The following is a 25,065-nucleotide window of genomic DNA, read 5'->3' on the forward strand; positions in this document are numbered from 1 at the left end:
TCCGATCGCTTTCTGCGGCTCTTTAATGATGCACTTTTGCCTTTTCCCATGTACTCTGCATTACACGCATGCTGCAGGGCTCTACCTTTGCTGGATTTATGCAGTCTCCAGCAGATGGTTGGGCCAGTTCACCTCCGGTGCTTGTTTAGCATAACAGAGAGCTCAACCACTGGGGCCTGCTTGCTCACAAAGTTCAGCTTGCATTTCTGGGCCCTGATGGGCTAAACACCCAGGGTAAGGCCTGCACTTGCTGTCTCTGACCTACCTTTCCTAGCAGCTAGTGATGGCTCTTCCTAATTGCTTTTCAAGAGTTGTTTTTCCAGTTTTCCCTTTATCCCACCCCTGCCATTACTCCTTTTTTTTTGGGGGGGTCTTCCCTACATTTCTATGAAACTTCCCCTGGTGGTACAGGGGGCAAGGAATTCTCATGTTATGTAGGGGACCAAATTGAAAACCCAGGATTATAAATTTCTGCCCAACTTCTGTTTTTGGTAATTCATCTCAGTGAGTGGGGGAGCAAGGACCAGCACCCTTTGCCGACCACTTGCCCTCTCTCTGGAGAAAGATGTGCCAAGTCAAACATCAAGTCTCCTGTGGATGACAGGAGTTTGGAGCATATGAAGATACGAGCAATTAAAGACGTCTGAATTGAGCTCAAATAGCACACTTGGCAATCTCTTGAAGCCTGTGGAGTAGTTCAAGTTGCCTCCTTGGTGCCTGGCCTTCTGGCTGCCTCAATTCAGAGTTCACTACTCCCCATGCTCTTAGCGCGTTGATTTGAAACGCCTGCCGTTCTAAGGAGTACTCACAGATGCTTACCACGGCAAAACAACCTATATCCCCCACATCCGATCTGGGTTCTCAGGTCTTCTAGGCTTTTATGTGTGCAGAAAAAAATATATAAATGTCTCATGATAAAGCCCTCAGAGGAGGCAAAGGGTTGTTATTGTTCTAGGGTGCTAGGAGCTTTGCCTTAACGACTTAAGATGCGCACAGCTTGAGGTGAGAGAGCTCTAAAGTGCCAGCCTGAAGTTTACTGTAATATGTTATTTCCATGTGGAAGGAAAAAATTGATTTCAAATTCATAAAATATATCCCCCCATGCCAGTCATTACGTACTTTTCCAGTTTCAGCCAGAAAGTACTCTGAGTGATGTATTCACAGAAGGCAGAAAAGGGGGGTCGCTTTCTTCCCGCTCCAGGTGAAGAGGGAAAAAATGGAACTTTGTGGAGAGGAAGCCAAGAAAACAGTTGGGGTGGTGTGATTGGTGGGGGAGGAGCCTAGACAAATGGTGGTCTCCATATATTTTCAGGACGGCTCTTTTCTCTCCAGGGCTGGAGGAAAATCAATATCTTGTTTTCAGATGGGTAAATGGAGTCGTCTCTTTAAAGTGCCCCGGTCAGTTCACCACACGTCGGGCAGCTGCTGCTTTCCAGGCTGCCCCGCGATTCCCAGGCTAGGAGGATTGACAAGGCGATGATAAACTAACGTGCCCCCTCAGCTCTGGGTGTGCGCCATTGTTCCCGCAGCTGAGACCCTCTGCTGCTATTTGCTTTCTCCCACATACATTATTCAACAGCCCAGGAAAAGGCCAAGAACCTCTTTCATTCAGGAATTCTGTATTAAAATAATCAATTTCAAACTGAAGCCGGGAAGGCCAGCTTGCTACAGGGAGAGCCTATTAATAAGCCACCAGTCTTTTCCATTTGCATTGAACTCATGCGGTATTGTGGTAATATGGGATTATTTTTTTTTCAGTTTCCTCCAAGAAACTAAACATCACATTGGTTCTCCTGCCCTTTCATAAATAGCATGTAGAAGGGCTTCTTCGTTTGATCCCACCATTAATAGAACACTAGAGGCCATATTTGTGCCTCCTACTCTGCACCGACCAATTCGGATTCTGAAAGTACTTTAAAAAAGCCATTAACTCTCCATGAAATGTAGCAGGAAGAAAAGTTTTCAAGTGTTTTGTTTTCTATTCATTGGCATTACATTTCTCCTCTTGCTGCTCCTGCCCCCTGCCTCTTACCATTCCCCCACGTGCACATGCGGGTGCACACACGTGTGCACATGCACACACACACGGATGTATACAGAGAGGTTGTAATATTTAAGCATTAAACCAAACATTTTAGGAACTTTCTATGTATAAATAAGACACAGTTTTAAGTGCCTTTCAACAGCACCATGAAATGAATGCATTTTTCTTATTTGGTTTATAAAGGGTTAATCAGAAAGTCCCTTCTGGTGGCTGCTTTATTGTCAAAATTCATTCTGAGCCTACATCAGTCCATTTTCATGCCTTTAGACAATCAATGAGCAAAAGATAACTATTAATAGTTACTCTTTGTAATCAATTCAACAAGCGTTTATTGAACACCAAATGTGTACATAGGAAATCTCCAGGGCTTTAACTTGGGCCAACATAATGAATCAGTTATGATTCTCCAACTATCCAATGAACATAGGTTTGTAATTTTTTAATTAGGGTTGTCAGATTTAGCAAATGAAATAAAAGGCCCTCACTTAAATTTGGATTTTAGAGAATTACTTTTTAGCTAACTGTTTATTACAAGTTGCAATGTTTAGGACATACTTAAACATTTTTCATTACTTATCTGAAAGTAAAAGGTAACATGAGTCCCATATTGTATTTAGAAACTCTCATATATGAAAAGGCATTTTTGGTGTGACATTGACGTTTTTGATGTTGTCCATTACTTCCCTCTCACTGCCAAAGCATAGACCAGAGAGAAGTTGATTTGGTGAAGGCTTAATAGAATTCAACTTAATACAAATATTCCTTTTCAATATAAGGGGAAGTTTTTGACAACTAATTTATAGAGAGCCTATCTCTTCCTTATTTATTTATTTAATTTCTTTATTTTTGAGAGAAAGAGGCAGAGAGAGAGAATGGGCATGCCAGGGTCTTTCAGCAGCTGTGAATGAACTCCAGATGTGTACAACCCATTGTGCACACATGACTTTGCACGCTTGCATCACTTTGTGTCTGGTTAGATGGGACTTGGAGACTCAAACATGTATTCTTTGGCTTCACAGGGAAGTGCCTTAACCACTAAGCAATTTCTCCAGCTCTCCTTTATATGTTATAGATTATATAGAATAATTTTAAGAGGTCTGTGGTAAAATAAATTAGGAAAATTACTATAAACACTTTTTTAAAACATTAAAAATAGACCCAGACACATAGGCTCAGAGCCTATAATCCCAGTGGTCTGGAGGGTAAGGTAGGAGGATAACTGGGTTTGAGGTCAGCTTGGGATACAGAGTGAGTTACAGTTTAGCTTGGGTGAAAGTAAACCCCTGCCTGAAAAAAATGAATGAATGAATGAATGAATAAATAAATAAATAAATAAATAAATAAACAAAAGCAAATCATACATGCCATCCTTTCTGACACACTAGTTGATTGGTTTATTTAAAATGTAAGAAAAGTCCCCACAATAATTCCCTCTACCATTCCAAGTACTGCTGAGCATCCAGGAGAGGAAACCAGAGCCTAAAATATCCATGAATGCACCCCATGCACAATCTGCTCATAGAAGACAGACTCTGAGAACATAGAAACTGTCCCCTGCAACCAGGGTTCTGCTAATGATGGAGATCTTGCTGGGGTTCTGCAGAGCTTGGGAAGTTAGAAGGGACAGAGCAGAGTATTATCTGCAAGGATCATTTCGGCTGGATAGCCCTGTACTGAGACCACCTGGGGGATGCGGGTGCTAAGACACAGTGGCTTTCATCCAGGAGATCACAGAGGGATTACACAAGGCCAGAGTGCTCAGGCGAGAATGAGTGTCAAGAGAGCCTATCAGAGGAGTCCCTAGCTAAGTGCTTTACCTGTCTTCTCTTTTCCCTTTTCCATTCCCATGATGTCCCTTTGAAGATGACCCTTTCTCAGATGAGGAAACTGAGTTTGAGTAAGATCATTTGACTTGCCCCACAGGCCGAGTTGAAAAGCCTGGGTGCTAAGCCATTGTGTTATTTAGGGGGGGTCAAAGGAAGAAGAGAAGCTCCTCTGAAAATCCCACCTTTCCACAAGGCATATAAATCCAGATACAGCTCTATGTAATTCTCATTTCTGTCCCACTGATCTGCTTATATAGTCCAATGCTAATAGTATATTTATTTGATTGCATTGGATTACATTGGCTTTAAAGTGGCTTGAGTATGTGGTACTGCAGAATGGCTTATTGGGGGTAAGATAGGGATTTAACAAAGGGCTATACATCTGACATCCTTTAAGAGGAAATACCTCTGCATGAGCCTTTCCTTTGACTACATACTGAAATAAGTTGCAGAAGAAGACTCAACTATGAACAAAACAAAAATATTTTAGGGGCATCTGCAAGTACATGAGATAGGGAACAGGATACTTAGTAACTACCAAAAAGGGTCTCCTGGTCATTATAAGAATTTAATGTATTTTGTTCAGCAAAAGAAGCCATAAACATCTACAGACAAATAATAGATTTACAAAATTATTTTTAGAAGACAGAGGGTTCATCTATACTCTAAATAAGCTGTTGTAAATTGAGTAGAAGGGGACAAAGAGCTCGAAAAGACAATCTAGAAGGCATGTGAAGGGGCTAGGGAAGTAACTCAGTAGAGAATGCTTTTCTTATTTTATTGTTTTAAAATTATTTATTTATTTATTTGAGAGCAACAGACACAGAGAGAAAGACCGATAGAGGGAGAGAGAGAGAATGGGCGCGCCAGGGCTTCCAGCCTCTGCAAACGAACTCCAGACCCCCTTGTGCATCTGGCTAACATGGGACCTGGGGAACTGAGCCTCGAACCGGGGTCCTTAGGCTTCACAGGCAAGCGCTTAACCGCTAAGCCATCTCTCCAGCCCGAGAATGCTTTTCTAACATGCATGAATTCCTAACTTCAATCCATAGCACTGCATTAAAAATCCAGCATAGTGGCACATCAACTACAAAGCAAGACTGAGACCAGTCCGGGCTATAGGAAACTGAGTTACAAACAAATGATGTGAACATTCATCCACAGAAAAAAATAACCAAACAGGCTAAGGAACTTTATGAAAAAGATGATCAAATTTGCTAATGATCAGGAAAGTCCACATTAAAGGAACTATGTGGCACATCTTTATCAGCTAGAACATTTTCTTTCTTTCTTTTTTATGGTGCTAAAGACTGAACCCAAAGCAAGTGCTCAACCCCTAAGCATACTAGGCACTCAAAAACTCAATTATATTTCTGGCCCAGCCAAAATAACCTTTTTAAAATGATATTACTTCTTCCTGAAGAGATGTTGAGAGACCCTCAAATATCCATTATCTCCACACTTCCATTCCTGAGAATGGCTCCCTTGGAAATAAAAACAGCAGTGCACAAGACTCCAGGTACAGGCATGGTTCTTTCAGCATTACCTATAGTCACACACATGTATGCACACATACAAATGAAACCAAAGATTTCTATCAACAGGGAGAATGCTCAAATAAATTGGTAATGCACTCATATGGTAAAATACTATTCAGATGTTAAAGAGAACAAAATAGCTCTATTAGGTGACTTTGAAATATTTTCATGAGGAATTGTTAAGTATGAAAATAAATGTGTTAACCAAGTTTTATAAAATGCATACTTTAAAGGTGAAATACACCTGTAGTCCCATAACTCAGGCATGTTTGGATGAATTGTTATTCAATTCTTTTTCCTGTGTATATTTATTTGAAGGGGAACTTAAGTGGTTGTGGTACCATTTGTTGAATTAGACCAGTATGAAAGTAGAATCATTTTGGGAGGTGAGAGAAGATTAACTGTCTCCAGGAGGAATTTGGAAATTCCAGGTATTAGGATGGAAAGATTAAGAAGGGACTACGAATGTGAGACTTGAAGTGAGAAGAGAGAGAAGGTCTATGAATTGGAAGAATTCTGAAGCACCAAAAGGGAAGAGAGAAAGCAAAGAGGAAAGGAAGGAAGGGGTGATAAATATCATTCTACTTATAAATGGATAGAAAAAGGACACCTGGAAAAAAGAGAATGGTATTGGGAGAGGCGAGAGAAGGAAGGTTGAGTATTAAGAAGCATATCTGAGAGTTTTGTGAGCTCTAGAAAATGCTACTGTGAAGACTAAAGATGTTAAGGAGTATTAGAAGGCACCTGAAGTAAGCCATTAGAATGTGATTCCCATCAAAATTCCAATGGCATTCTTTACAGAAATAGAATAAAAATCTAAATTTCTATATCTTAAAATTCATGCTAAATTTCAATCCTAAAATTCAGTTAGAAGCACACACAAAAAAAAAAACCCCTCAAATATCCAAAGCAATTTTGAGCAACAAAAATAAGGCTGGTGCTATCACCATACCTGATTTTAAACTATATTACAGAGCCATAGTAACACAAACATCATAGCACTGGCACAAAACAGACATGTAGATCAATGGAACAGAATAGAGGAGCCAGATGTAAGTCTGGGCAGCTAAAGTCACCTGATCTTGGACCAAATATACTCATTGTGGAAAAGACAGCCACTTCAACAAATGGTGCTGGGAAAACTGGATGTCTATATGTAGAAGGATGAAAATAGACCCTTGTCTCTTTTCATGTACAAGGAATAAGTCCAAATAATCAAAGACCGTAATATCAGACCAAAACCTCTGAAACTGCTAAAGTAAAAAGTAGGGGAAACCCTTCAACATATAGGCACTGGCAACAACTTTCCAAACATAACTCCAGTTGCTGAGAAAATAAAGTCACTAATTGATCACTAGGATCTCTTGAAATTACAAAGACTTTCAACTTTTCTGTTTCTTTCCACTTTACTAAATGTGTTCTTGTTGTTGTTGTTGTTGTTATTGTGTGTGTGTATACCAAGGTCTTTTACTGCTGCAAATGAATGTCTGTCAGGTTTTCTGTGAGTGACTGGGTAATTAAAACTGGGCTGTCAGGCTTTGCAAGCAAGCACCTTTAATCAGTGAGCCACATCCTTAGTCCCATACAGCTCTTTGTTTTATCTTCTCTGATAAAAGTATTGCATGTGTATGTTTGGTGTGTATGCATATGTGCATGCTTGGAGACATGTATGTGTATGAATGTGTGCACATATGTGTACATGTGTGTGGAAAGCAGATGGTAATATCAGGTGTCTTCCTTAGTAGCTTATTCTTTGAGACAGAGTCACACTGGACTTAGAGCTCACCCATTAAGCTAGACTAGCTATCCAGCAAGCTCTAGGGATCCTCCTGTCCCTGCCTCCCCAGTGCTAGAATTACATGCACATACCTCCATGCTCAGGATTTTTTTTTTTAAGGTAGGGTCTCGCTCTAGCCCAGGCAGTACTGGAATTCACTATGTAGTCTCAGGCTGGACTATAACTCACAACAATCCTCCTACCTCTGCCTCCCTAGTGCTGGGATTAAAGGTGTGCACCACCACGCCCGGCTTCTCCATGCTCCATTTTATGTGATGTTGGGGATACAAACCCAGGTCATCATGTTTGTGTGTGACAGGGACTTTACCTACTGGGCCTTCTTTCCAGCCTTATCTGATGAATTTAAATAAGAAATGTGGTTCCCAGTTTACTCAACTTTGAAATTATGAGCTGAAAAGAAGGATGTGACATTAATATATTTTCTTCTCTAGGTCCTCTCATCTTTATCTGGTTGACAAGCCCTATGAGCTCTAGTTCCCTTTCTTTTCCCATTATTGTTACCATTATGTGGACCTCAACTTGCCTTGGACCCATTGCAGTAGCTCTGAAACAAATTTTCCTGCCTCTTCTTTCTCACTGCCATCACATAGGCCTTGTCCTAGGAGTCCTTCTAAATCATAGAGAAAAAAAATCATGTAATTTCCTTCCTCAAAACAATCCCATTTGAGACTGAGAAGATGGCTCAGTGGTTAAAAGTGCTCACTGAACAAGCTTGATGATCAGAGTTGGAATCCCCAGATACCATGTCAAGTGGGATGCAATGGCACACATATCTGTAATGGCAACATGCCTGCAGCAATGAGAGGCAGAATCAGGAAAATACCAGAGTGTGGGCTAACTAGTCTGACATTCACAATGGCAATCACTATGATAGAATCTGTCCCAAACAAGTTGGAAGACAAGAAGCAACATCCTAAGGCTGTCCTCTGGCTTTCACATATGTACTATGACACAAGTGTACACATACATATACATACACTAAAAAAAGAGAACGTACAAAAGCCTGTTTGAGAGGCAGGGTACTTAGCTCAGAGGGTAAAGGTCTTGCCTTGAAAGCTCAAGGATCTCAGTCTAATCTCCACAACCCACACAAAAATGATGGATGTGGTGGCAAGGAATCATTATTCCAGCATTGGAAAGGCAAGGACAAACAAATCTGTGGAGCTTGCTAACCAGCCTTTGTAGCCTACTTGGCAAGTTCCAGGCCATTGTTTCAAATAATGTGAACATGATTCCTAAGGAATGAAACCTGAGGTTATCCTCATATCTACACACACACACACACACACACACACACACACACACACACACACACAAACACATGAACATCCATCCACACAAAACACATACAAATTCTATCTGGGTATCCATTGCTTACAGGATCCTGACCAAATTCTGAAAATTATACTTCAAGACTTTCTACCCAAGCAAACTTTCCATTGTTATTTCTAGTCTCTCACCTCTTCCTACCACCAGTACTAGTAACACCAACTTCACCTTTAAAACACACTGATTTTCACACATTTCTTCTTCAGATACATTCTGGACGTTCCTGCCTCCCATGTGTATTCACCGTCTTCAAGAGTAAAATGTTCACTACATCCTTTTATACTTTGTAAATTCTCTGCGTCTTCACATGCCATGGACTTTAGGATGCCCTTTATGATTTTTCTTCTTTTACTGCCTCCAACAAAAATCATCACTTCTTTTGCCATGATTCTTATGTACTTATTTATGTGTTTTCTTACACCATTTCATCATTATTCTTAAAAGGATCCTCAGTGGAATAGCGGTGGGGGAGAGGGAATATTAGAGAATAACAGAAGAGAAATGGGACCAACCCATGCTTTGTTCATATAGTCAAGATCATAATTGGTTAACAAAAAAAAAAAAAAAATCCCAGCACAGTAGATCTCTGTTACATGGAATTTTTTTAAGCACAAAGACCTTGTCTTAAACATCAGGGGAAACCCTACAGCATGTTCACTTCATCTTCCACTTACCTGTCTTTCTTTCTTTCAACTTCCCTGACAGCATTTGGGTAAGGGTGAGAACTATCTTGTTTACATTATCCCAAGTGCCTGGCACAGGGCCTGGCACATACTAGGCTGAATAGAAGCTTATGAAACAATAGTACCCTCCCAATTCCTTGACCTCTTTGAGCCCTTGATTTGGAACTCCAGTCTACTTTAGCAGCCATGGCCACTACTTGCAATTGCTGCCTTCATCTCTCTGATCTTAAACTCTGAAATGCCAGTTACAAAAACTTTCTGTCTTTTGATGGACTTGTTCAACTCCATCGTTGTGACTGATAGACTCCTGACCTCTTCCCATTATTCCCAGTCAGTCTCCCTCCGACTTCCTTTACCTCTCTACCCACCCCAATACTCTGCTCTGTTATTTCCACAGCCTTGACTAGGATGGGGTCACTGGGGCACAGAAATTTAGAGGGCACAACATTTTTCTCCCACCACCTCTCTGGTCTCAGCTGGATGTCTTACCCTGGCTTCAGGCCAGCTGCTTTGGCAGTTGCAGAGATGGATGGAGCTAGAGGCATGAGGTCAAGGGCTGGGAGTACACCATCCAGAGGACCTTTTGTGCACAGGACTGCCCCTTGCTTTGCCAAGAGCAGCTTCCACTGGGAAGAAGGCAAGTTTCAAGATGTTTGCCCTTGGTGCCAAATGCAATGGAACTGAGGACCAAGGAAAAATCCACACAGCTACAGTCACCCAATTTTTGACAATTATGTCAAAACTGAATATTGGAGAAAAGACAGGCTCATCAACAAACGGTGCCGGGAATGGGATTTTTACATGTAGACAAATGGAATTAGATCCATATCTCTCAACCTGTGTGTGTGTGCGTGCGTGTGTGCATGCATGCACACACACACACACACAAAATTAATTCAAACTAGATCACAACCTAAGTCCAAGTCCTGAATATTTGAAGCTGCTAAAGGAAAACATTGGTAAAACTCAAGACATAGGTATATACAAAGATTTTCTGAAAAGGATCTCAATAATAGAGAAAACAATCCCAATAATTGACAAATGGGATTACATTAAATTAAAATGTTTCTGTATAGCAAAGGAAGCAATCATCAGAATGAACAGACAGTCTACACAGGGGAAAAAAAAGCTTTGCTAAGTATACATTATATAGAGGATTAATATATAGAATGTAAAAAGAACAGGCAAGAATTGAACAACATAAACATCATTAACAAATGGACTGAAAAAAATACAAACGGCTGATAACGTGATAACTGTCTTTAGCCTTCATGGAAATGTAAATCAAAACTACATTGAGGAGCTGGAAAGATTTCTCAGTGGTTAAGACACTTGCCTGCTTAGCCCAACAACCCTGGTTTGATTCCCCAGTATCAATGTAAAGCCAGATGCACAAAGTGGAATTTCTTTGCAATGGCTGAAGACTCAAGCATGCCCATTCTGTCTGTCTGTCTCACTTCTCTCTACATCTCTCTGCTTGAAAATAAATAAATAAAATATGTTTTAAATGACATTGAGATTCCATCTCAGTATAGTTACAATAGCTGTCATCAAGAAAACAGAAAACATGTGACAATACATAGCAATAGTGACTTTGAGGAGATGAAAATGTGCACAGTCACCTTACAACTGTGTGCTGGGGCTCTTCGTACCACTGATGCTCAAGCAGAGTTCTGCAGCATCACCAAACTTGTACAATACAGTATTGTCCAGGATTGCTTCTGAAATGCCAGAATTTCAGGTGATAATTTAAGCTGTTTGATCATACTTATTTGTGCAAAATTGATTTTCATTTAATGTTAATGTTTTTCTGCTTAATGTTATATATCCTCAGAACATAAAAGTACATTGAAGGAATTGTAGGTCTTCAGTCTGAAGAGTTGGATGTGTGCATTTGAACCAATTGAAGCATTTGTCATTGGTAGTATCAAGTCATTTGTATGGCAGTTTTTACTGTGCTGATTTTTTAAATAATAAATTGAATATTTTGAAGTATGAAAAAAAAAAAAGAAAAGAAAACAGAAAACAGAGTTCCCTGGTCCAGGTTCCCTGTTCAGGATGGTGTGTAGGCAGGCATGGAAACACACTTAACATCCACAGAGAACTGTTGATCTGAGAGACTTACAAGGTCTCGCAAAACAAATAAGACAGACTTCTGTCAGAACACTTTATTACCCTCCAGAGATTAGTGGTAAGATCCTACTGCTGAATATACCATATGTTGTCTGCACATACCATGGAGATACCTAGTAGAAATCCAAAAGAGAGCCAGTCCCCATACAATTAGCCCATCTAGTGCTGGAATGTGCTATATAAGCTACCCAGGGAAAGTGGCCAACATCTGTCTGAGCAACTCAAAGTCTAAGCTACTCAGAAGCAAACAACCTGATGTGATGCTCACACAAGTGCAATAGTGGCACACAGCCATGGGGGGAAACTAACTGCTTTTGGATTGGCTAACGGATCTGCTCAGAGGGAAGGAAACCATATCTGGAACTGAGAAACAAGTCAATAATATCCAGATAACAATTTTTCTTTCTAATGCCAAGTTCTCACTAATCTTGGGCTATAGGTGAGTTTACACCCTTTAAATTCTCTGTAAATTCATAATGGTTATCTCATTTAACCAGTGCTGACTTCACTTGTCATTTGAAATTCTGCTTCTCTTTACAAGATGACAGTGGGACCTGAGGAGGTAAATGACCCAGCACACTTCACCCCGGCCCCTGCTGAAACCATAGAGGAATTGGGGAAATAAGCAAAAGTGCTGCTTTCTCAGTGAACCTGATATCAGCACAAGGGCGAAGGAGACAGTCACTGAGGACACTGAACTCCTACCGAACCAGAGAGAGATCCAGAGGCTCCTAAGATCCCATCACTAAAGTAGACTTAAAATGCACCCAACATGGCTCAGGGAATTTTGTAGAAGATGGGGCAAAAGGATTGTTAGAGCAACAAGTTGGGACCTTATGCACAGAGACATTGCCTCTTCCACATAACTGACTGCTGTCCTCACAATGCATGACTCACAATCCCCATGGGGTTGACCTGCATCCGCAACAAGGAAGGCCTCTTCAGAAAAGGGGCAGTGAGGAGGGAAAGGATGGTACCAACATGTGTTGTTTACATACTAAATATGTATATATCTAATGAAAGTATTTTTTAATTACTACAAAAAAAAAACCAGAAAACAAATGCAAAGAAGGATATGAAAAAAGAGCAATCCTATAGACTGCTGGTGGGCATGTAAACTTGGGCAGCCACTGTGGAAATCAGTGTGATGATTCCTCAAATAACTGAGAAGTAGAACTACCATAGAATCCAGCCTTACCACTCCTGGGTATGTACCTAAAGGACTGTAATTCAACATGCTATTGAGGAACTTACACATCTGTGATTATAGTGACTCTATTCACCGCAGCTAAGAAATGGACCCAGTCTACATGTCCATCAGCAGATGAGTGGATAAAGAAAATGTGGTACATATGCACAATGGAATCACTTTTTCTAAATTTTTGTTTGTGTGTATGTATGAACACATGATTGTTATACCACACGTGTGGAGGTCAGATGATAACCTCCACTGTTGGTCCTCTCCTCCAAGATTGTTTGAGACAGGGTCTCGTTTTTGTTTTCTCTCATTGCTGTATTTGTGTTGGGATTACAGATGCACACACCAATTTATGTGGGTCCTGGGGATTGAACTTGCATTGGCAAGATCATGAAGCAAGTGCTTTTAACTGCTGAGCCAGGTCCCCATCCCCACAGTGGATTCTTATTCATTTTATTTGAAATCATAACATTTGTAGAAAAATGGATGCAACTGGAGATTATCATGGTAAATGAAATAAGCTAGACCCACAAAGACAAATACTGCATTATTTCTCACATGTAGAACCTAATTAAAAAGTGTGTGTGTGTGTGTGTGTGTGTGTGCGTGTGTGTGTGTGTGTGTGTGTGTGTGTGTGTGTGCATGTGTGTATGTGTGTGATAAGAAAGCAGAAGTAGAGACTATCCAGGAGAAGAAAAGAAACCAGCCAGAGGTAGGATGGGGACACAAGTGAGGACAATGGAGGAGGGAAACATGAAACAAAGTATAATGGAATACGTATGAAAATGCCATAATGGAAGCCATTTACATTCTAAGCCAAACATTAATTTTATATAGAAACTGTTAATTAGGGCTCTTGTCTTATCTCCACTTCCCTTACCCTTTGGCATCATTCCAATCTTCATGCTGTTTAGCCTGCTTCAGAGCTACAGCAGACTCTTATACTGGAGTTTCTGAGATCACCATCAATTTGCAAGGGTGTCGAGAGAGAGAAGGAGGGAGGAAGAGATAGAAGAAGGGACAGAAAGAGATGGATCAGGGTGAGGGGAAGAGACCTGTGTAATAAACTGCATAGGACTGACAGAAAAGGCAATGAGCACCTTAAAACACACTTGCTCCATCTGTAAAATAGACATGATAATAGTACGTAACTAATGCCATTATTATAAGAGCTTAAGCACATAGTAGAACGCCTGACACATACATTACACATTCAGTAGCCTTGAGTTGCCAAAGTTTGAGTTATTTCCTTTAGTCAATTTTTTTCCATGACTATGGAGACAAGTAGATAAGAAAACTAATGAAGACAATTGCTATAGTAACTTTGATAAATGTTACTTGTGACCAGCAGCAGCTCCTCTCCATACCTATGTACCCAAAACCCATCAGTGGACTTAAAGTCTTCAAGAGATTTTTCCTTGCCAGATCTAGAAATGCAAAACTTTCTTGCTGTTTTTTAAAATATATTTTATGTATTTGAGGAGAGGGATAGACAGAGAGAGATTGGGCTCACCAGGGCCTCTAGCCACTGCAAACGAGAATAGAACCAGGATCCTTTGGCTTTGTAGGCAAATGCCTTAACCTCTAAGCCATCTCTCCAGCCCTAGAAATGCAAAACTTTCTGCATTGGTTCCAAAAATATTCATTGTCATCAACATTATCATAAGGAGGCCAACCTTGGATTTCAAATTCTGCCAGGGAGAGTTGGCCCCTCTTTCAGAGCAGTGGGAATTTAAATACAGCTAAAATTATGGCCACTTCTTCCTTCATATAAAGCCTAGGGGCATTCTTATCCAAGGTTTTGAAATTTCAACCAGTTCTAAGGTACGAATGGCAAAAAGTGAGGCTCCTGTAAACTCCTTCACTTACTTTTACCCAAATGTATTTCTTTTTCCAAAGCCCAGAATTCTGTAGGCACATTCATTATATGTTGTTTCCAACTGATTTACCCTTTAGAAAAGTTGTAGCCATAGGAAATGCATGCCCTAGAATTGACTTGGGCTTTACAATAGCACATATCCTGCACACATAGCCAGGCCTCCAAGGAAAGTTGGCAGACTAACCATTCTACCTAAACTAAATCATATTTGGACTCTATTTTTGCCCCACAGAGACATATAATTCTGTTTACATTTTGTTATTGTTTATAATAATTTTTTTAAACTAACTCATAGCAGATCCCAATTGAAGCATTTTAATTTGATGGGGGACAATTATTATTTCTTTTATGGTATGTGCTTCCAAAGCAAAGCCTACAAGTACCATTCCTAAAATTTTTGCATTTTTTCTCTACAAGTCTTACCTTTTATTTTTAAGTCTATGATCCATTTTGAGTTGTCTGTGTTAAAGGTGCAAGACTTAGGTCAAGGTTCATTCTTCTGCCAACACTGGGCTCAGCATCACTTTGGAAAAACTACTTCCTCTGTTAAATTGCTTTTGCACTTTTGTCAAATACCAGTTGTGCACCTTGGCATGGATCTGTTCCTGGATTCTCTATTTTGTTCAATTGATCTGTTATTGGCCTTTTCTTTTCTCTCTGTATGTCACACTGTAGGTATTACCATATCTACATGGTAACCTTTAATATCAAAAAGAAAATTTCTTCAAGATTATTTATTAAATGGTTTTAAAGTTTTTAAATTTATTTATCTGCAAGGATAAAGGGAGACAGGATGGGACAGAAAGAAAGATGGAGGGAGAAAGAGAGAGAATAAGAATGGATATACCAGGGCCTCTTGCCACTGAAAACAAACTCCAGATGCATGTGTCACCTGGTTACTGGGGAATAAAACCCAGGCCTTCAGGTTTTGCAGGCAAGTACCTTTGACCAACAGTCCATCTCCCTACCTCCATGATTATTTCTTCATACTTATTTTCAAGGTTCTTTTAGTACTCTAAATCATGTACCTTGCTGTATAAATTTTAGCACAAGCTTATCTATTTATACCAAATTCTTACTGGTATTAATTATAGTAGACCCATAGGACAGCTTGGGGAAAATTGACTTCTTTTTTTCCTTTTGAGTCTTCCAAATGAAGAATACAGTATAAAATTATTTGTTTAAATATTCTTAGATTTCTTTTGTCAGTATTTTATATCTCAAAGCATATATGTTCTTGACATGTTTTGTCTTTATACTTATTGTTGGTTTTCTGTACTAATTACTTCCATATCAGAAAAGTCAATCAAATTTAAGTAAAAAAAAAGTGCTGGAGAGATGGCTTAGTGGTTAAGGCATTTGCCTGCAAAGCCTAAGGACCCAGGTTCAAGTCTCCAGGTCACATGTAAGCCAGATGCACATGGTAGCACATGCATCTGGAGCTCATTTTCAGTGGCTAGAGGCCCTGACAGTCCCTCTCTCTCTCTCTCTCTCTCTCTCTCATCTCAACTAACTAAATATATATAAATAAATCTTTAAAAAAATTAAGTCACAAAGTTGTATCAATGCCAAGTGTGATGGCCCACACTGTTCCAGCTCTTAGGAATATCAGGAAGTCAAGGCTGGCATCAGCTACATAGTGAGTTCCAGACCAGCCTGGGCTACCTTAGGCCTTGTATTCAATAACAAAACAACATGTACAGACATTTTCTTGTTATTATTCCCTAAACAATACAATATAACAACTATATAGATAGAATTTATATTGTCACAAGTTCTATAAATAATCTAAAGATGATATAAACTACACATGAAGACATGCATACATTTTATACAAACATACCATTTTATCAAAAGGACATGAACCTCTAGAGATCTGGGTATTTGTGGTGGGGATATGGAACTAATTCCTCCAGTAATGACTTTAATTCTTGTGCGTGTGTGTGTGTGTGTGTGTGTGTGTGTGTGTGTGTGTGTGTTTGCAAATGATACTCTGTTTTTCATTTTGTTTTCTGCATGTTCATTATTAGTTTAAAGGAATATAATTGTTCTTTCTATGCTGTTCTTCTACCTTATGATTTTAATGAACTCATAAGTTCTAAGAGTTGTATTATTCTCTTGGATTTTTCTATGTTCATTTCATATGCAAACAAAAATAATTTTATTCCTTCTTCAGCAATCTTCATGTATTTTATTTCTTTTTCTTTCCTTATAGAAGGGCCATACCATACATTAGCATATTAATGTTGTGAAAGCTTGCATTTTTAGATGTAAAGGGAGAAAATATTCAGCCTTCTCTCATTGTTTGTGGTGCTTTTATAGACATTACCTATCAGTTTAAGGTTGATATTCTATAAATTTTCATTTTGTTTTTATTATGAATGGTTGTTGAATTTGATATATTTATTTTTTTCTCATTGTAAGTTTTTATTGTAAGATAATTTACAAACATCTTGCTGTCTTTAGTAATTTAACCATTGTGTCAAATTTCTTCTGACAAAAGACAGCAATAGATTAAAAATGACATCAGCTTGCTGAATTTTTCTTTTTAATCCCTTATCTGAAGATGGAACTTGATTTTCATTAATCCAGAGTGGCAGGACCAGAGAAAATTTCAATCAACTCTTTTGTGATAACAGCTTGGCGGGTGCGGTTGAATGTCAAAGTCAATCTGTCAATCACCTCAAAAGCGTTCTTGCTGGTGTTGTTTGTAGCCATCACTGTGGCCTTGTGCTCACTAGTGGTGGACTCCTTCAGGGAGTGGACATGATGCTGGCCAAACTACATTCGTGCAGAACATCAGTATCACTGTCATCAACGCTCATGCTTTCAGCATTGATCATAGTGTCAGGAGACAAGATGTGCTTTGCTTCTGTCTTACAGGAGACATCAGATCTCGATTAAATGTCATACAACCTTCTTAGACTCACATCCAGAGTTTAATAATTCAAGAATGATGACTGGCACATCTCCAAAAGTAAGGTTCTTTCTTCCTATTTCTTTGAATAGCATCATAAAATGGTCAAAATGAGAATGTTGAAGCATATTTCTGATTTTATCACCAACTCTAATAAACATAACTTCTTTTCCAACTGTTGTATGTAGACACTTTGCTTTTTATTTATTTAGCAACCAATGGATGGATGACTACTACTACAGTCCTCAATCTGAGAATACCCCAAATAAGGAGGTGTTTCTTCTTGTCTTCAGGAACCTTAGTATCAGTTTCATCATACAAAATGAACAATTTTTCTCAGTCTTCTGAGAACTGAGTGTAAAGGCATGAGCCCCCACTCCTGGCTTCTGGAGCCATTAGTTTTATTCCCTGTTCTCAAGTCAGTTCCAGCTGTTGCTGATACCATTTGTACACATTCTTTCATAGACTTGGGTACCTTCTCTATGGTTTGATTGACTTCAGCAGCCTGGTAATAACTGTGTTGAAAACTTGGGTCCACTGTGGCAGAAAGGCCCAGACTGACAACACAGCAACAGTTGCCTGAGAGAAAATAAAGGCACCTAAACTGTTTTTTAAACCAACTTATGTGATGAGCTGATTTATCTTTAATGGACTGTAGATATAATACATTAGCTGACTTTTTTAGTGATTTTTTTGTACTTTAAGTCATATTCTCTTTTTTGTAGTCAGTGAATACAGTCAAGTTGGTACCATTATTAACCTATCCTCCCTCCTCCACAGGGATCCTTCTTGTTGGGGTATATGGGTTGTGCATTGTGGGGTTAGCCTTTAGTTTGGCATAGGATGAAATGCCTTTGAGTGTCATGATCCAACATGTGGCTCTGACATTCTTTCTGCCCTCTTTTCTGCAAATTTCCCTGAGCCATGTTGGGTTCATGTTAGGTCTGCTTCCATGTTAAGATCTTGGGTGCCTCTGTGTCTCTGGATATCTGGTTTGGTAGGGGTTGATTGTTCTCTGTATCTATCTCCTTCACCATTGTGCTGGTTCCCGGTTTGCCAAGAAAACAGCATTCTTGCATGCTTCACCAATTACTCTTAGTTTCAGCTGGGGCCCTTTTGAGGTATGATGGGGTGGTTCTCTCCTTAGGATCTGTGTCTATCTGAAAAAGAGAAGCAGATTCTCCAATGGAGAGTAAAGTTAGCACCAAGTAAATGTGATAACCATTTTTTTTTTTTTTTTTTAGGGAGAGTTTAACTGGAGAGCAGGCTCATTTTTGGATATGGTTTAGACTTGTTTCCCAGCTCCAGCTATGGGTTCTGTTCCACTGAACAGATCAGTTAGTTTTAATTTACTTCATATGGCTATCCATGTTGTCCCGCACCATTTGTTGAAGAAACTGTCTTTTTTCCAGCCTATATTTTTAGGGCCTTTGTCAAATATCAAGTAGCTGCAGTTACCTGACCCAAAGTCTGGGTCCTCAAGTCTATTCTATTGGTCTATACTCCCGTTTTTATGCCAGCACCATGCAGTTTTTATTGCTATGGCTTTGTAATAAAGCATTAGATCAGGTATGGTGATGCCTCCAGAGGTGTTTCTTTCACTGAGAATATGTTTGGATATCCAAGGCCTTCTGCTTTTCCATGTGAATTTGAGATCAATTTTTCTATCTCTGTGAAGAACCATGTTGGGATTTTGATGGGAATGGCATTAAATCTGTAGATTGCCTTTGGAAGGATTGCCATTTTCACAATGTTAATTCTGCCTATCCAGGAGCATTGGGGGGGGGGGGTCTTTCCATTTTCTCAAGTCCTCCTCAATTTCTTTTTTGAGTGATTTTATGTTTTCATTGTATAGATCTTTCACTTCTTTGACTAATGTTATTCCAAGGTATTTTATTTTTTTGTTGCTATTGAAAATGGGTCAATGTCACTTATTTCTTTCTCTGTATCTTTGCCATTTGCATATAGAAAGGCTACTGATTTTTGTGCATTGATTTTGTATCCTGCTACTTTGCTGAAGGAGTTTATCACCTTTAAGCATTTTGGAATGGAGTCTATTACAAACAGAATCATGTCATCTTCTTTAATATTTTAATTTGTGTACCAAATTTAGTTAAGCAAACTATATTGGGGTGGATATTACTTTTCATACTGTAGGAGGAAAAGGCTTTCCTGAATTCTCTTAGTGGTTCTGCCTGAAAATAAGACTCCCAAAGACAAATTAAATAAGAGAAATGAGTACAGATTGATTTGAAGGCTTTATGTAACATAGGAGCCTTCATAAATGAAGAGTTGAAAAATAAGAACACATCTCATTCTTAGGCTTGAAGATAGTGGACAATCATGGAGAAGTCTGATTGGACAAAATAGGTATCATCTACAGGTAATAAACTACAGTAATCTTATCTTATTTGTTCACATTCTTTTCCACGTTGTATTAAGAATTAGTAGTATTGGTAAGGAAGCTAAAATGAGTCTTGGAGAGAAGGGTAACACCAAGCAATGAGAGGAGGGGTGTGGTGGATTGATTCAGGTGTCCCTCATAAACTTAGGTGTTCTGAATGCTAGGTTCCCAGCTGATGGAGATTTGGGAATTAACGACTCCTTAAGGGAGTATATTGTTGGGGGCGGGCTTATGGGTGTTATAGCCAATTTCCCCTTGCCAGTGTTTGGCATACCCTCCTGTTGCTGTGGTCCACCTTATGTTGGCCAGGGGGTGATGTCCACCCTCTGCTCATGCCATCGTTTTCCCTTGCCATCGTAGAGCTTCCCCTCGAGCCTGTAAGCCAAAATAAATCTCTTTTTCCCAGAAGCTGCTCTTGGTTGGGTGATTTCTACCAGCAATGCAAACCAGACTGCAATAAGGGGATACTTCACAAGCAAATGGAGGGACAGAATATAGGGCATAGAAGAGTCTAGGGGGGGTGATAAGGGAGGGAGGGATAGGAAAGATACATAAAAAGAATGGACACATGAATCAGTACTATAGAACCTTCCTCTTTGTTAACTAATTAAAAGCTATTCCCTTAATAAAAGAGAGAGAGAGAAAGAGAGAATAAGTCAAGGATAGCTTTGACAGAAACATCCTGCAGGAGTGGAGAAAATTTTACCCTAAAACCACAGGCTGTTGCTGGTAAATCCCACCAGCAAAATTGCGTTACCACTGTAGTTGTACTTGTAGCTGTTGATCAGGGAGGCCCATGAAACCGCCCAAATAATGCAGTCCATTGCCAAAGCACTTGGTTACCTACCAGGTCTAAATGGTAAGATCCTACTGCTGAAGACACCATAGGCTGTGGTTTTTTAGGACTTTGAGAGATCATGCTGTAACTGAGAAGGAAGACTGCTCCCTAAAGTTTAGCCCTGAAAATGTTGCAAAGTGCTATGGGAGATGCTGGGGAATAATGGTCACCAACAATGTGAACAAGCAAGGGATCCTGCAAGCTACAAAATCAACCAGCTGGGCAAGATGTACAAACCAGTACAATAATGCCACATAGGCTATGGGTAATCCGCTGGTCTCTTATTAGATATGAAGCCTGCTCAGAGGGATAAAATTCATACCTGATACTCAGAACCACATCAGAAGCCCATGGCTTGGAAGGTCATAGACCCTAGAGGGAAGGTTCCACTGTTCTTTGGCTAAAATGAGAGGGTATGCTTGTCAAATTGTTTTCTATATATCAATTCTCATTCTTGTCTAGAGAATCTGCTTTTTATAGATGGAAGCAAATACCAGCAAGACCCATCAGTATGCCAAGTAAAGAAAGCTGACTGCCTAACCCAAAACAGTGCATCTCTATAACATTTGCCAAGGAAATGTTGCAGAGGAGATGGCTGATTAAATATAGAGTGCTGCTTTCACTGCTAGCCATAAAATCTCCTCCAGACAGCTAGTTAATGAGGAGACTCAAAACTCATCAAAGCAGAAATTCAGAGGCTACTGAGAACCCAACACTAACAGAGACTTATAATGTGCCCTCCAAGGCTCAGGGAACATTGAAGAAGAAGTGAATGAAATAATGTAAGAGCCACAGTGTGGCAAGGTGCATTATGAACCATTGTATCCCCCAGAGTCTGACTGGTGAATTCATGACCCCATAGTAAATACTGAAACCAGTGATGGAGAAGAACATAAGAGTATAACCAGATGGGAATATAACCCATATGTAATATGTTCATATAATAAATTCCCAATGAAAAGCATATTGAAGATCTGGGTGTGGTAGCACATACCTTTTATCACAGCACTCGGGAGTCAGGGGTAGGAGGATAACCATGAGTCGAGGTCACCCTTAGGCTACAAAGTGAATTCCAGGTCAGCCTGGGCTAGAGAGATACCTTACCTCAAAAAAACAAAAAAAGAATAATGCTGACAAAATTTATATAATCCCCTTCCACCAGTTTTTTTCTCCCTCTACCCTTCCACTGAAACCACATTTTTTCCCTCTTACCTCTTCTACATTGATATCCTTTGTTTGCCCTCCTCTATTATCCACAACAACCTTTTGGTGGGCCTGATATTATGCAGGTCTTGTGCAGATAACAAGTGGGCTGTGAGATCAGGAATACAATGATTACTTTATGTTTGGGAAACAGGACTTCAGAACACTCCTCTCCACACTTAGGCCTTTACATTCTTTCTGTCACCTCTTCCACAGTGATCTCTGAGCCTTGTAGGGTATGATAGAGATGTATCATTAAGGGCTAAACACTCAACTATCACTTATTCCCAGCACTTTGATGATTTTGGGTCTCTCCATCAGTCACCACTATCTGAAAAGAGAGACTTCCCTAACCAAAAGGAAAACCAGCACTAATGTATATGTGCAGACATAAGTATTTAGAGGGAAATCTGGTTGGCATAGTTATCTATGTAGTTAAACACTAGTAACTTCCCCCCTAAGATGTATGACCCTCCAAGCCATAGGCTTTTGACTAGGTTTCCAGTATCAGATGTGAAATCATTGCCACAGAGTGGGTCTCAAATAAAATTAGGGACTATTCAGTTACCTCAATAACAGACATGCCACCATTGCACTAGTAGGTATATTTTGACTAGGTGCCCAGTTGTGTAGCTTACAGGATCCACTGCTGATTAAGGCCATTGAAGACTGTTCTCCTCCAGAAGGCTGCATAGCACTTTCTAGCACTAGGAATGCTAATCAACTGACTTCCAGTTCAGTTCTAGCTTGATTTTAGTGTCCTGCAGCTGAAGTATGTAGTGTCTTCAGCAATAAAGTCTTATCATCTATTTCTGGCTGGGAAGCAAGAACCTTGACAATAACTTGCACTGTTTCAGGGACCATGGGAGCCTCACTGACTAATGCTTCACTGGGAGGTATTCTAACCCTGGCACAAATTTTTCTGCAAAAACATATGGCTTCTGGACACAGCATTTATACCCCTGTAGGGTTATTCAGCCCAACTCTCTCTCTCTCTCTTTTTAACTTACATAGTTTTAATTAGCTAACAGAAGTAGGTTTCCACATGTGTTATTCAAAACCTCTTTAGTTTTGATTAGTCCTCCTTCCACCTTTTAGCCTCTGTTTTCTAAGTTTTGAGAGAATTTGAATAAGATCACTATTTATTCTTTATTTAGTTTTTTTAAATTTGTTAAAATTTATTTATTTGAGAGTGACAGACAGAGGAAGAGGCAATGAGAGAGAGAGAGAGAGAGAGAGAGAGAGAGAGAGAGAGAGAGAGAGAGAGAGAGAATGGGCATGCCAGGACCTCCAGCCACTTCAAACGAACTCCAGACGCACGAGCCCCCTTGTGCATCTGGTTAACGTGGGTCCTGTGGAATCAAGCCTCGAACCGGGATCCTTAGGCTTCACAGGCAAGAGCTTAACCGCTGAGCCATCTCTCTAGCCCTATTCTTTCTTTCTTTATTTTTTTTACTTTTAAAAATGTTTATTTATTTATTTGCTATAGAGAGCAGGAAAGTGAAAGAGAAACAGAGAATGAGAGAGAATTGGCATGCCAGGGTCTCCAGCCACAGTCAATGAACTCCAGATGCATGTGTCACTTTGTGCATATGGCTGATATGGGTCCTGGGGAGTTGAACCGAAGTCCTTTGGCTTTGCAGGCTAACACCTTATCTGCTAAGCCATCTCTCCAGCACTCTAGCACTATTCTTTAAATTTTGGATACAATTCTCAAGTGAAAGCAAATTGACCTGAATATTTTAAGGGGAGGGATTTTTATTTAAAAATTAAATTTCTGTGAAGGCTCCAAGGCAATTTAGAAGTCTATTTCATCTCTGTTGCTTTTATGAGTTGTAGAAATTGGTATTTTACTCCTAAGTTGTCATATTTATGGGCCTAAGGATATTCGTAGTATTCTTATTTTCCTTTCAGTGGATACAGGCTCTGAAGTGAGATCCTCTACTTCATTTCTGCTAGTGTGTATTTGTATCTCTTTTTATGTTTGTCAGCCTTGCTAAAGGTTTGTCAATTTTACTAGCTTTGGTCTTATAGAACAAGTGCTGTCTTCCATTGATTTCCTTGGATTTTCTCTGCAAGTTTTTCTGTTTTAGTTAGTATTGTTTTCTTCCATGGCATTAACTTCCTTCTGCTTGTTTGGGCCTATTTTTCCCCTTTTTCTTGAGGCAAAAATACTTCTAAATTTATTTCATTTATTTGAGAGAGAGAGAGGGAGGGGGGGGAGAGTAAGATAGAAATGGCATGCAAGAGCCTTTAGCAGCTACAAACTAACTCCACATGCATGTGCCACCATTTGCATCTGGCTTATGTAGGACCTGAGGAATCACACCAGAGTCCATTGGCTTTTCAGGCAAGTGCCTTAACTATCTTTCTAGCCCATTGTGGTAAAAATTAATATTATTGGTTTGAAAATTATCTTTTATATGTTATAAGCATTTATGATATAATTTTTCTATACTGTATTCCACATATTTTAATAGGTAATGCTTTTTATCTTAAAATTGTTAACAGACAACCAGGCATAATGCGGCAAGTCTTTAATCCCATAACTCGGGGCTGAGGTAGGAAGACCACTGTAAATTTGAGGCCTACATGAGAGACTACATAGTGAATTTCAGGTTAGCTTGGACTAGAGTGAGACCCTACCTCAAAAATAGGGCTGAAGAGATGGCTTAGTGGTTAAGGTGCTTACATGTAAAGCCTAAGGACCCATGTTCAATTCTCTAGGTCCTATGTAAGCCAGACACACAGGTGACACATGCACACAAGGTCGCACATAGCACAAGGGGACACACACATCTGGAGTTCAGTTGCATTGGCTGGAGGCCCTGGCAAGCCAAGTCTCTCTCTCTCTCTTTCTCTCTTGCTCTTGCTCTCTCACATTAAAAAAAAAATAGCTATGCTCAAAAAAAATAACAGATTTTATTTTAAGGTAATTTTAAATTCATAGTGCAATTAAACATAAGGTACAGAAAATTTCAGTATATCCCTTCTCCAATACAATCACAGCCTCTCCCTCTATCAGTGTCTGGTACCAGAGTGATACATTTGCTACAACTAACGAATACATTATCACCCAAATCCATAGCTGGCAGTAAAGTATACTTCTTGCATTATGTATTCTGTGTGTATGGACAAATTTATAGTGGCATTATATGTACCCACCATAGATATCAAACACAGTAATTTCACTTCTCTAAAAATGCTTTTTGCTATGCCTATTCACCTTCCCCACAACCCTTGACAACCACTGATTTTTTTTTTTCACAATTGTC

The 25,065-nt window shown here is 39.6% G+C and overlaps 2 pseudogenes; both read right to left on the minus strand.

Moving 5' to 3' along the window:
* LOC101617487 overlaps nt 1–9,506 on the minus strand; it is a 44,169-nt pseudogene extending 34,663 nt beyond the window's left edge.
* A 7,505-nt stretch (nt 9,507–17,011) lies between these two features.
* Nucleotides 17,012–25,065, minus strand: part of LOC101617776 — an 87,981-nt pseudogene continuing 79,927 nt past the window's right edge.

This window comes from Jaculus jaculus, chromosome X (assembly GCF_020740685.1).
Source record: "Jaculus jaculus isolate mJacJac1 chromosome X, mJacJac1.mat.Y.cur, whole genome shotgun sequence".
Lineage (NCBI taxonomy): Eukaryota > Metazoa > Chordata > Mammalia > Rodentia > Dipodidae > Jaculus > Jaculus jaculus.